This window comes from Protopterus annectens, chromosome 1.part2 (genome assembly GCF_019279795.1).
Source record: "Protopterus annectens isolate FY-2018-M chromosome 1.part2, PAN1.0, whole genome shotgun sequence".
Taxonomy (NCBI): Eukaryota; Metazoa; Chordata; order Ceratodontiformes; family Protopteridae; genus Protopterus; species Protopterus annectens.
Window position 1 is genome coordinate 1,014,124,962 of NC_056727.1, and position 14,248 is coordinate 1,014,139,209.

Sequence of the window (14,248 nt, forward strand, 5' to 3'; positions counted from 1 at the left end):
AATGAGCAGGCATTCCCTGTCCCACTGCTGCACTGTCTATTTTACATGGCAAAGCACGTTATAACCAATGGTTTTGTTGCATAACCCACTAAATAACACTTATGTACAAACTAGAGTACTGCAGGAAATGCATATGTGAAGTAGCAGTGTCATAATGACTAAGGCTGTAGTAATCAAGTGTAAGAACAACTAAGCAGTAGTAAGCATATGTAAGCCCTAGTATTCATGTTTATGTGTGTTTGTATGGGGTTAAGCAGTGCCTACACAGATTAAGCAATGTGGAAGCTGACTGAGTATAAGAAACTCTAACCAGAAGTTAGCAATCCTTAGCTCCGCACAAACCCATTTACAACTGCTTTAAAATGCGTTAAACAGTCTGTATCTAATGGCCCGTGTTCTGCCAGCAACAAAATAAACAGCCTCTGCAAGGCTCGAACCCAGGACAATGCACAAGGTGATTTACCACTAAGCACTGATAGATATACAAAAATGTGATGTTGTCAGAAACATAACATCCTGCCCAGTCATGCAACAATACAGAGAATGTATAACAATATCTAGATTTATGTGTGTGTGTAATTACATCCATATCTAAACAGATACTACATATCTGTATATATATATATATATATATATATATATATATATATATATATATATATAGTCTGGAATATATACATAGATATAGATATATATGAACCTATATACATGCAAATGCCGACATCTACACATATATATGACAACATCTATATGTCCACATATACACAGCAGGTTACATATATGTATGCAGATATATCTTTCCGTAGGTATATACGGACATAGTTAGAAATATGTAAGCAAATACATAAACCTATAAGGTATATATGGGCATACATCTGTAGATAGCAATGGTAGATTAACATAAACACATATGTCCACATGCACTGTTAATGGGGTTGGGAGGCCCCAAACAATATACGTCTTGTACGAATAGCCATACTCCCCCCAGCCAAACACGTCCACCCTGCAATACACTAGCAAGTGTTGCAGATCCCATAACCAGGACCTGACATGACATGGGCACAAGATGTTAACAGTACTACATCCCAACTGTATGATGTCAGACCGGTATTGGTAACATAACATGCAGTACATTCTGGCTGCCATGGGAAATGTAAAATGTGGAAGCTCTCAACATCCCCAGGATACATGTGCACAGACACATATATGCAGATACAGATATACATATATGTATATATATATATATATATATATATATATATATATATTTACATATATATATATATATATATATATATATATATACATATATATATATATATATATATATATATATATATATATATATGCATATATATATATATATATATATATATATATATATCTATAGCTATACATGTGACTACACATTCACACGCAGAGATATGTACAGTAAGATACATATGTAGGAAGTGCACAAATTATGGAACAGCCAGTATGCCTACAGTTCCCACCTGAACAACTGGTCACTGTATGGACCACCCATACAAATGACAATCATTGCCTGCAACATATACCCACAGACAGATCATAGGAAATAACACCACACACAGGTTTGCAGGAATGGAAACCCTTTATTTGTGTACTATTACAGTTCTATATACTATTGCCACTGTAATTGGGATTGTCTTCACAGACATGGTGTGTGTGTGGGGGGCCAAATCTGCCTTCCACATGTGTGCCATTGGCTACAGACAGACATCCTACGGACATCATAGTAAAGTACCACTGTTTGCATTTACAGACCCTGTCGACTGCAGCAGAGATTTTGGCCAATATGTGTGGACATTCTGACACACTCTGTACAGTCCAGAGGTATAAACAGAGCCCCTAGTGCAAAACATGTGTACCATGCCTGACAACATGGATGTTAACAGCCATGTAGATGGGCTTAACACATGACTGGTATACATATGCCACCATATGTTATGCATTCACACATACCTGTCTGGCCTGACATGTGATACCCGCTGGTACAGGGGTGCCATGGCCACATACTACCTACTAGATGTTGACATAAATCTGTACAGCATCCCACTGCTCTGTCCAGCAAACATGACTATTAAGGGAGGCCTGCAGCAGTACATCTGGCAAGTATATGCGCATGACATCTCACTGGGTAAGTATACTAAGCTGCTATACATGTAACAATGCACTATGCAGGCTACAGGCAGACTGACTCAGCACTGGCCTACATCTCCTATGGGGGAATGCACATGTACCTGCATATATAGCAGGCTGTACAGGCATGTCACAGCACAGAGTAAGATACACCTTTGTGAAAGTGCATAACAAACAACCAATGAGAACAGAGCCATGGCCATATATGGCAAACTAGCATACTATTACAGTATATGGGCTATCTGTTCAACACCATCCTCATATGTGCCACTCACACACTATCCCTACATATACTGGGCCACTACACAGTTTGGTCTAATAGCTGACTGTGGTATGGGACATGTGTGCATGGCCCTACAAACATGTAAGCCAATACAGTAGCATACAGTGGAGCAGCATGTAACATCAGATAGGATGGGACCTAGGATGATGACAACTACAAACAAACACAGTATGTCATCAACTATAACCCCCACTGTACATAACATGTGTAGCAGTCTGATATCTCACTGGCTTGTTATCAGATATGATGACACTAATTATGGTGTACAGCACATATGCACCTCTGTATGCACGACATATGTGCAAAGGTTGACAGAGTTGGGGCTGGAAGCACATACACAGGGCCAGTATTGGCATCTTTCTGTGATAACCTCATACATTTACTGTTGTAACAGGGTTTGTTGCAACATATGTCCTATGAGGGATATGAAGTCAGTAACTGTCATGGCTGTCATCATCTACAGACTGCAATCCTCACACTACTTTCTGCAGTTCACAGATAGATGCTCCATGGGTAACATATGATACCAAAGGCACAACACACTACCCAGTCTGCAGATGACCTTACAGATGGGGATTCCTCATAAACATAGAACTAACATGACAGGTATTTAGACATGTAGGACAGCCATATCCACACACACACTGTTAAACCAGCATTACTCTAAATGCAGTATAGCAGCACTTACAGTCTGTAGTCAGGTCAGGCACATCCCCATCCTGTGTGTTGGCATGTTTTCACAGTGTATGTTGTTAGAGGTAAATCCCCAATCCATCTGAGATGCTGCTTGCCGAACAACAGATCTAGTTCCTGCTCACAGTGAATGAAAAGGGCCAACACCAACATGATGTTCCTAGATATTGAAGTGTGTTTCCATGCAATTGGCTATGTGAATGTTACCACAGCTGTTCCACATGCAATTGGCTAGGGGCGGGCTGAAATTCGTGCAGAGGCCATCAGCTGATCATGAACATCACTTAAAATATACATGCTGCTGCCTAAGAAAAGCAGGTGTAGGTCTCCACATCCACCAGAGAGGGAGTGGGAGAGGCAGATAGAGGGAGGGGTGGGTGAGGAAAACCTAAGCATGTTTGTTTCACACACCTACTAGTACAGGGTATCAAACCCCTAATCACTATGTAGTGCTATTACAGTTCTGTGCAGTTACTTGATGTGCCACATGAGTTACCTGCTGTGGAGCCCTCAGAACATATATGTGATGATGAGTGACATCTGCAACAGGGATATATAGCTCTACGGTAGGTGTTGTACATGTGCCTGTCTGCATGAACAGGTGCCACCGTCAACACAGCCACACTCTCACAGGGACACACACGCATTGACACACTTGGCAGGGCCAGGATTACAACCCATCAGTAGTGGGATTGCCACAACACATCACTGTGCAGGTATCACATGCACCACATGGGTCATATGGAGGTTGTATAGGTAAAGGGCATGGGCAGGTGTCTGATATCAGACAGCATGCATCAGTATGCCACTGGGGGTTGTAGAGAGTGTAGATGTGATCTTATGCATAATACAACACACACACAAACACACAGGGTGCCAGTACTGACATGCATGGGTGCATTTCTGCATGGGTATGTGGTGGTTGACTGTGGCAGATGGCTATACAAGGCTAGGATTTGGGTATACCTTGGCATCAGGAGACATGAATATGGTCTGCATTGTGGTGCAGGTGTGTGGTTTCTGCATTTGCCCACTCAGTATTGTATCCACTATCCAGTCACCTAGGTGGCTATTGAGTGTGGCCAATGCTGTGCATCGCCTGCCATGTATGTGTTCCCTAGTCCATTACATGGATGGTGCCTGGGATGTGCACACCTCCCACATGAATGTACAGTGACATGTGGAATTGTACCTGGGGTGTCGGGGTCATGTTGTGTACACAGATTATCATCAGTTGTGCCACTCATGGGCACCTGTGGCAGGAACTGGTAATGGACAGCAGGTTAACCCTGCACCTACATTGATAGCATGCTACCAGCATTCCCTGGCATTGGTGGCATCTGTCCATACAGGGCATGTTGTCAGGCATGTTATGCCCTTTGTGGGTCATGTGATGGCACCACAGGTGTTGCAGGTGTCCAGTGGAGAACATAGGGAAGATGACCTGTCTGCATGTATGTGCCTATTGGACAGATGGACAGGGTGCCATGTCCTCTGTAGGCCACTGCAATCACTCCATAGGTACTTATCAGTCACCAATATGTAATGTACTACACACATATTGGCTGTTGCCTCTGCGTGTGTGTGTGTGTGTGTGTGTGTGTGTGTGTGTGTGTGTGTGTGTGTGTGTGTATGCGACATGGGGAGAGAGTTTTCTCTGGGTAATACTGGGGTATCCCTTTACAGTGGGCATTGTGATATACGGCCACCATAAAGGACATTTGCAAAACCCTACCCACATTGGGCCCAGGTGTCACAGACTCACATTCACCTCCACACAGGGTACAAGTTACGAACACACACAAACACACACACACACACACACACACACACACACACACACACACACACACACACACTCCCACACTCACACACACACTCACAAACCATGTCCGAGAGTTGAACCCCTACCTACCTAGTTTAGTACAATACAGCACTATGCAGTTATAGTACATGCCATGGAGATTACTGGAGTCCTCTTTCCCCGAAGGTGTATTCCACATTGAATAACATCAGCAGGACTACCAACGTAAGCGACTAGATATGTATTGAGTGTGACTAGCCTAAAATGCATTGCTCCCCACACAGACAGTGGAACACACACAAAACATGTGTGGGTATAGAACCCCTAACAGAGATCTATATCACACTACAGCAATATACAGTTACAGGAAGTGCTATGGAGATTACTGGGCTACAGCTTCCCAGAGGTGTATTTCTAAGTGAATGTCATCAGCAGCCTTGCCAAACATGTGCATTTGAATTGTAGGGAGTGTGACTACCCTAAAAAGCATTGCTCACAACACAGACAAACACACACAGTTGCCATGTCTGCGAATTGAATTCTTACCTAACTATTTTAGTCACACACATTGAATTCTTACCTAACTATTTTAGTCACACTATGGCAGTATACAGTTATGGTACATGCCATGGTTATTACTGGAATACATCTTTTCCAGGGATGTATTTCTAAGTGGATGACATCAGCAGCCTTACTAAAGTAGAGCATTTCAATTGTAGTGTGTGACCACCCTAAAAAGCATTGCATTCTACACAGACCAGGTCAGACAGACACACACTTGCCATGTCTGGGAGTAGAACAGCTTCCTACCTAATTTATCACACTACAGCAGTGCACAGTTACAGGATGTGCTACGGAGACTACTGGGCTGCATTCTTCCCAGAGGTGTATGTCTAGGTGGATGCCATCAGATGCTTTGCCAAAGTAGCAGTGGTGGCTGGTGACTTCAAATCAAAGGGGGGCTGCAGGAGACAGATGAACGGGTGGGGTCAATGGGAAAGGGGTGTGGCCAACTAGAAAGGGGGAGGAGCTATGCTCAAAATCACAAAAACTAACTTTAATTAAATACGCAGCCCTGGGTGCCAAACCATCATTATGAGAGTCCAATCAAGACAAAAATAAGTGTAGAAGAATAAAAATATTTCAATGCATCGGCTGCATGACAGCTTACTTAATATCTAAATGGAAACAAAAGATTGTGAGGCATGAAAAAATAAATTACTTTTTAAATACATTACTGCAATGCCAGTCAAAATCAAGTATAAGAAAAACAAGAAGCACTCAACTCAAACCACTTCTCCTTGCACTGCAGTTCTAATTATAATTTATATTCAGCTTTATTAAAGTACCAAGTAACATGCTGAAAGTAGAAATCTCTGTGATGCCCCCACTTGTAAAAATGTTTCTTATCCAAAAAAGACCTGCGGCCTGACAACTATCTACTTGTTTCATGGGGAAAACATGATCAAAGTAAAAAATGAAAAGCAAACAAGAAACAAGCTCGAGATACATTGCTTAAAGGATTACTGTACAGGTTATGGGCCACACATGATTGGCATTCTGTTTAGTTTACGGGTAAAGTCTGTAGAGATGACTGGAAGTCTCCAACAAGTGTAATGAGCTTTTTAAAATAATGGAATCCTGTCCTTTAATACCCAAAGCTTATATATTATCTAGTCAAGTATTCTCTGCATGGCAACAACAGAAAGGCTTTCAATGTTGGTAATTCCTTAACAGTATGCTTATTAAAGCTTACTCGCATCTTAAGATCTCAGACAAGCTTACCTTATGGTCATTAAAGCATTGCTACTTAAACACAGAGCAACAGGCACTTTCTGAGTAATAAGCATAAATCAACAGTACAAAAATATGACAGAAACCAGACCGTTCTGCAAAATCAAGGACAGATGAAAAGCCACTGTAGTACTTGCGTCTACCTTGTATGGGGGACACTCTGCACATTTACACTGCATAACTACTCCTTGCCTTGCTTGGACACATCCAGAGTTACTACATGGGGGAGTGGGGTGCAACAAATATGTCACAATTTGAAATGTCTCTGGCTGACTGTGATAGCCCTGACACATTTGTCATACCTCTCAACCTCAGAGCAAGAAATCTGGACAAAGCCATACACAGAAGTGGGACAAAGGCCCAAAAATAAGGACAATTTTTAAATATTGCTCTAATAAACTTAGAAAGATAATAGAATAGGTCTTGCATTAGTATGAATTTTCTGAAGGGTATAAAATCTGAAACTCAAATGTCTGTCATTTTCTAACTTCAGTCTTTAATGATTTGTCACTAATTTGCCAAAAAACACAATTTTATGAAAATGGACCAAAATGTGATGCAAAAATATAAAATAGCCACACAATACAGCTGGGAACCTGTCAAAGAAGGGACACTTTAATATTAGTACTGCTAACTTGAGCAGCTGACAAAATTAAAGAATCTACATGCATTTCAAGTAATCTATAACTTTGATTATTACAGTTATTTCTTAATTGTAAACCCTCCATGTTTTCTTCCAAAATTGCTATTTTGCGGAGGGATTATTAGGGGGAAGAGCAACATTTTGAGCCAAAATCAGGGACAGTTGAGAGGTTGGCTATGCCTAATTCTATAAAGCAATTTATTTGCATGTACCTCTCAACCTGTTAATGCAGTAAATCTGAACAAGGCCAAATATATTGGGGGAACATATAAACAGTACTAAAAATTGTGCTTGTATAAATTGAGACAGTTGACAAAATAACAGTTCTTACTTTAGCATGCATTTTTCTGAAGGTTATGAAGTCTGAAACTCAGTGTATTATTATTTAGTGACTTAATTCCTAAATGATTTGCCAGAAAACTACAAATTTTATGAAGAACAAACCAAAACTAAGCAGCAAAAATCTATTCATTCTTTGAAAATCAGGACAGTTGGGAGGTATAGTTCAGCTGGGCCTGTCTGAGTTTGCTGCCCTTCCCCCCTGATAAAATCATGGTTGAATGGAGCCTCTGCAGCCATTCCAATGAACCATTACTTGGCTATTTCACTCCATTTACCATAAACACTAATGTGAATACTGCTTTACTTCTATGATGAGTTGGACTTCATTTGAAAGTTTTATTTTGTATTTTACAGCAGAAACACTAAGTCATCTGCTAAGCAAAGCAATGCAGTCTCACAATGAAAACTTAGCATTAAAACGTCTCTGCCCTTGTAACTCACATTCATTGAAACAGCATTGAAACCCACATTCAAAGAAAATACATTTTGCCAGTGGCAGATAAAGATTAATTTTGGGCTGTTTTCAAATCATAGGTCCCTTGCATATGAAACATACATGTGCTCTTTGATACACCTTCCTCATTGTACTAAATTATATTCCTTGTACAATACAGTACAGTTGTTAGACGGCATTTTAAATTTGTTTTGAACATTTTTCCTGTAAGCAATGAAACAAAACGCATGCACCCATAATGGCAAAACTGCCCAGTTCAGAACATTTATCATAAAAGTTTACTCAGACTTCCACAGTCCACCATTATTAGTAAATATGCAAAATTCTACAGTCCACCATTATCAGTGAATATGCACAATTCTACAGTCCACCATTATCAGTAAATATGCACAATTCTACAGTCCATTATCAGCAAATATGCACAATTCTACAGTCCATTATCAGTAAATATGCACAATCTCTGAAGAAGTAAAAGTCATCTAAATAATTCCACATTAAAGAAATCTGTAACTAATGAAGAGGTTGCTGCTAGCAAACACCTTTATATTTCATGGTTTCATAGAAAAATAAAGTGTCTGTTGCTCCTCAGAAATAAATTGCCTATATTACATTTAAAAAATGATAAGCTAGTAATATTGCAAGAGGAAATGGATGGCAAACTAATAACAGACTCATAGTATCTTCACCAAGGAGAACACTCTCAGTACGGCAGCATCCACACCTTGTGGGAGTAGAACCCACAGCCTTCTGCATCAAAAGCAAGTACACAATCTGTTATGCTATTAACAAGGCAAGCCAACTTCACTTAAGCAACACTAAACTTCTGTTCCCCTGCAGCTCTCAGCTCCTTGTAAAATCTACTCAATACTCAACTGCATCTCAACTTCACAGCACAAGAAAACTGGAAAAAGCCAAAATGTATTGGGGTGGGGGGTCAAAAGCCCAAAAACCAGGGACACATTAAATATTGCTTGTATAATCTTGGAAAGTTGCTAGAATAAAATGTTGTGTTACCACCATACATTTTACTGCCAACGTCCCTGTGCAAAACAGTCAGAGCAACATACCACTATGCCAAATCAGCTGCTTTGTGAAAGAGAAATGCTGCGTTACCACCATACATTTTACTGCCAAGGTCACTGTGCAAAACAGTCAGAGCAACATACCACTACGCCAAATCAGCTGCTTTGTAAAAGAGAGGAAGTCTGAAAGTTAAATGGCTATCATTTAGTGAATTCAGTTCTCACCATAGCTGTCAACCTCTTAGTACAAAACACCTGGACAAACCCAGTAATGAGGGAATACAGCCCTCAAACATATTCAGTGAATTCAGTTCTTGCCATAGCTGTCAACCTTAGCACAAAAAACCTGGACAAAGCCAGTAATGGAGGAATACAGTCCCAAAAATAGGGACAAATTTCAAATGTTCATCTTATAAACTTAGAAAATTGCTAGAATAAAAGGTTGTGTTACTATGTATTTTCTGAAGAACATGAAGTCTGAAATTCAAATGCCTGTCAATTTTACTGCTGGCAGAACAAAAACAATTTTCAGTAGAGACCCAGGGAGAAATACTGCAGACACGTCTTTGTAAAATGACAGGGCACCAGAGCAAATCCACACAACCACAGGGAGGAGATGCAGACTCCACACAGAAGGCACCCCACCCAAGAATCAAACCAGAAAACCTATAGCTGTGAAGCAACAAGACTACCACTGCAGAAACCTGAAGTCTGAAATTCAAATACCTGTCAATTTTATTTAACATTTGTTAATCAGGACAGTCTGACTTGGAACAAAAAAAAAATTTCAGCAGAGGCCCAAGAAGAAATAATTCAGACATGTCTTTGTAACATGGGAGGACAGAAAAGCAAACCCACACAAACACAGGGAGAAGATACAGACCACCCCCCACAAAGAAGGCACCCCAACCAACAATCAAACCCAAGAAGCTGCAGCTGTGAGGCAACAATGCTACCACTGCACCATCAAATATCAAGCATTGCAATATTTACAAACTACAGATATTATGAGGAATAGATCAGATCAAATATGAGGCAAAAATCTGCAATGGTTTTTATAAATGGTGGTGGATAGGGAATTCAGGTCTTTAACACCTGCATACAAGGTACAGGGTTCAAGCCTGAGGTATTCCCTACCACACCACCATTAATCTATAAACTAGGTTTATATGAATATTCTGAGAGGATGGGGTTTTCATTATTGATTAAGTTTGGATTTTGGAGATTTAACCGAGACGGGCCTGGGTTTGAGGAATATCGCTACCGAGTGATATGAGAGTGGAATTACAGATATATACATTTGGATGTTAGTTTACATTTGACCGCTGGGAGGAGTTAGGGTGGCTTGGTAGGGTGTTTGTAGTTATAGTGTCAGATATTGTATTTGTGATATTTGTAGCAGCAGAAAATACACTGGATATAAAAAATTTACACACCCTTGTTAAAATGCCAGGTTTTTCTGATAAAAAAGGAGACCACAATAAATCATTTCAAAACTTTTCCAACCTTTAATGTGACCTATAACCTGTACAATTCAACTGAAAAACAAACAAATCTGTTAGAGGAAAAAATAAAAAAGATTTATAAGCTGGTTGCATAAGTGTGCATACCCTTAAACTAATACTTTGTTGAAGCACCCTTTGATTTAATTACAGCATTCAGTCCTCTTGGGTAGGAGTCTATCGGTATGGTAGGACATCTTCACTTGGCAATATTTGCCCACTCTTCCTTGCAAAAGTGGCCCAAATCTGTCAGATTATGAGGGCATCCCTTGTGCTCAACCCTCTTCAGGTTATCCCACAGATTTTCTATTGAATTATTTAGGTCTGGGCTTTGGCTGGGCCATTCCAAATTTTCTTCTGGTGAAACCCCTCTTTTGTTGATTTGGATGTATGCTTAGGGTCATTGTGTTGAAAGGTAAAATTCCTATTCATCTTCTGCTTTCTAGCAGATGCTTGAAGGTTTTGGGCCAAACGTGACTGGTATTTGAAACAGTTCATAATTCACTCCACATTGACTAAAGCCCCATTTCCAGCTGAAGAAAAGCAACCCCAAAGCATGATATTGCCACCACCATGCTTCACCGTGGGGATGGTGTTCATTTGGTGATGCGAAGTGCTGGTTTTGGGCCAAACGTACCTTTTGGAATTGTAGTCAAAAAAATTCAACCTTCGTCTCATCAGACCATAACACATTTTCCCACATGCTTTTAGAAGGACTGATGTATTGTTTTGCAAAATTTAGCTGGGCCTAGATGTTTTTCTGTTTAAGAAAAGGCTTCTGTCTTGCAACACTACCCCACAGCCCAGACATACTGAGAATACGGGAGATTATTGTCACATGTTGTACATGACCAGTACTTGCCAGAAATTCCTGCAGCTTCTTCAGTGTTGCTGTAGGTTTTTTGGCAGCCCCACTGATCAATTTTTGTTTTGTCTTTTCTTCAATTTTGGAGAGACATCCAGTTCTTTGCAATGTCACTGTTGTCCCATATTTTCTCCATTTTTTGATGATTGTCTTCACTGTGTTCCATGGTATATCCAATGCTGTGGAAATTTTTTTGTACCCTTCTCCTGACCGATACCTTTCAACAATGACATCCCTTTGATGTTTTGTAAGCTCTCTGTGAACCATGGCTTTTGCTGTAGCAGGCAACTGCGTAAATGTCAGGAAAATCCTACTAGGACAGCTGAACTTTATTTGGGGTTAATCAGAGTCTCTTTAATTGATAGCAGGTGTGTATCCAAGAAAACTGGATGCTGTAATTAAGAGGTGCTTCAACAAAGTATTAGTTTAAGGGTGTGCACACTTATGCAACCAGCTTATTGTATGTTTTTTATTTTTTATATTTTTTCTCCTAACAGATTTGTTTTTCAATTGAACTGTACAGATTATAGGTCACATTAAAGGTGGGAACAGTTTTGAAATGATTTATTGTGGTCTCATTTTTTATATCACATAAACCTGGCATTTTAACAGGGGTGTGTAAACCTTTTATATCCACTGTATACTTGTTGATGTGATAAAGTTCACTTGCAATACTAAAGAAAGTCATGTTTTACAGTCTTTAATGAAATATGGGTTAGTGGGTGATACAAATTTACAAACTAGATTACTTCCACAAAATGTAAGAATTTTTCATAGATAAGAGACATAAGTAGTAATAGGTTGAATGATACTCTGAGTGAAGAAGGTGCAGTACAGTACGTGGGGGGGGGGTACAGTGTTTATAGGTGATTGTATGGGTGAAGCAGCCGATGGGAGAGGTTTACGATTGTAACTTTTGAGTAGTGAGTGACATTAAGATTGGGTGGAGGTAGGATGGTACCTGAGTAGAGCATGGGGGGAATGGAAGAGGCTAGCCTTAGTGTAAGAGCACTAGCCAACAATCTATGAATCAGCATCCCCTGTCAAGTACTACAAATAGAGGTCACATGGTTACATTGTTTATAGAGTGTTCTTTAAGTTGCATTACATGAAAGCAAGGGGAATTATTTTGTTAGCAAACCATCTTGGGTGATGCTTTCTCTTTAATAATCCCACTGTAACAGCAGGTTATTTGCCTTCCAACAACCTTTTTAGAATAAGTTCAGTTACTAGGTACAAAATGGTTAAGTACACACTGAGGAAGCTAATCCAGAAAAGTTATATGCATTTTAAAAGGGGTTGATCAGAAGTTAGTTGGTTTGCTTTCACTTTCAAAATGAGTCTCTTAGTTATGTTTTGTCTCTTGTGGTTTGTGATTGTTACTTTGCTGGAAGGGATAAATCTAGCAGCCAAGCATTCAGCCTAATAGGGAAACATGAGCTAGACACTTTGTGAATACTACTGTTAGTGCAGTGGATAGTGCAAAGGGCAAGGCAGAGAACTGAATCTGATCCAGGCACACAAGATGTTAAGAAACACATGAAGTTTGAAGAATAGGAATGGGATACATAGCTTTTAAATCTAATGAGGAAACTAGAAAATCTAATGAGGAAACTTGAAAGAGGAAGAGGTGGTAACAGGTTGCGAAATTCTATCATTCCTTGGGAAAGTATGTAATCAAGAAGAAAAGTCTTATCTGGAGGATGAGGAACGACCTCCTGGAAAAGAAGGAAGTTCCTCCCACTGCCATCAGCAGCCCTGATGAATGATTTTTCTGAACCTATTTGTCTAAAACAAATCTGCTGCCAAAGAGAAAAGTGGAAATTCAGACTTTCTGGGGGAAAAAGGGACCAGCGTACGAGGGGGTCTCAAGGTCTCTTGAATAGTCAGACTTGGACTGCCCTTGGTTATGAGAAGTTAGAGAATTCTTTCTGGAAACCCCTTTCCATTTCTTCTTAAACGTCTGTTTACTTGACTTTTGTAAAGACTTTCCCCTCATCCTATTTTGTAAAAAAAATGAATAAAAATCCCTTCCATAGACAATCTGGAAAAGGAGGGATGAAAAAATCTCTGGGATTCCCTGATCAACCTGCCTGCAGTCATATACACATTGCAAACAATAATTAGTGACCTATGCAATAGAAGAACAATTTAAAACAGATTCTTGTATGAAAAACTGCAGATAAACATTCCTCATACTTTTAAAATTTGTCAGAAGAAACTAACATACGAGCCTGACAATTCTAAATTCTGAAAATCAAAGTTGTAGAAGTATACTATTTTTCCCATACCTATCAAAAATTTTCCCATCATTATCAGAGTAGGATTGGAATTAACTAAGTGTTTGGCAGCAGTGGAATCCACTATAGCTGCTGGGTCACATTTGGGAATAGTGTATAGAAATGTAGAAGACAGAGGAACTTTGTATGTCTTATCTACCTTTTTAGAGACAGCTGGCTAGTTAACAGAAAAACTGTAGGGAGTAACACACATCCTCAAAAGCAGACATAAAAGGAGGGGTACAGCTTTTGGAAAATCATTCTGCAACAACTCTTGGCATTTTCTGATGGACTGAGACACTTCAGTGTTCTCCCACTGGAAGCACTGACACATTCTAGCAACAGTCTCAAAGAAAGAGACCCCCCCAAAGGAAGAATTAGAAACTGAGTTCTTCTCAGAGTCAGAA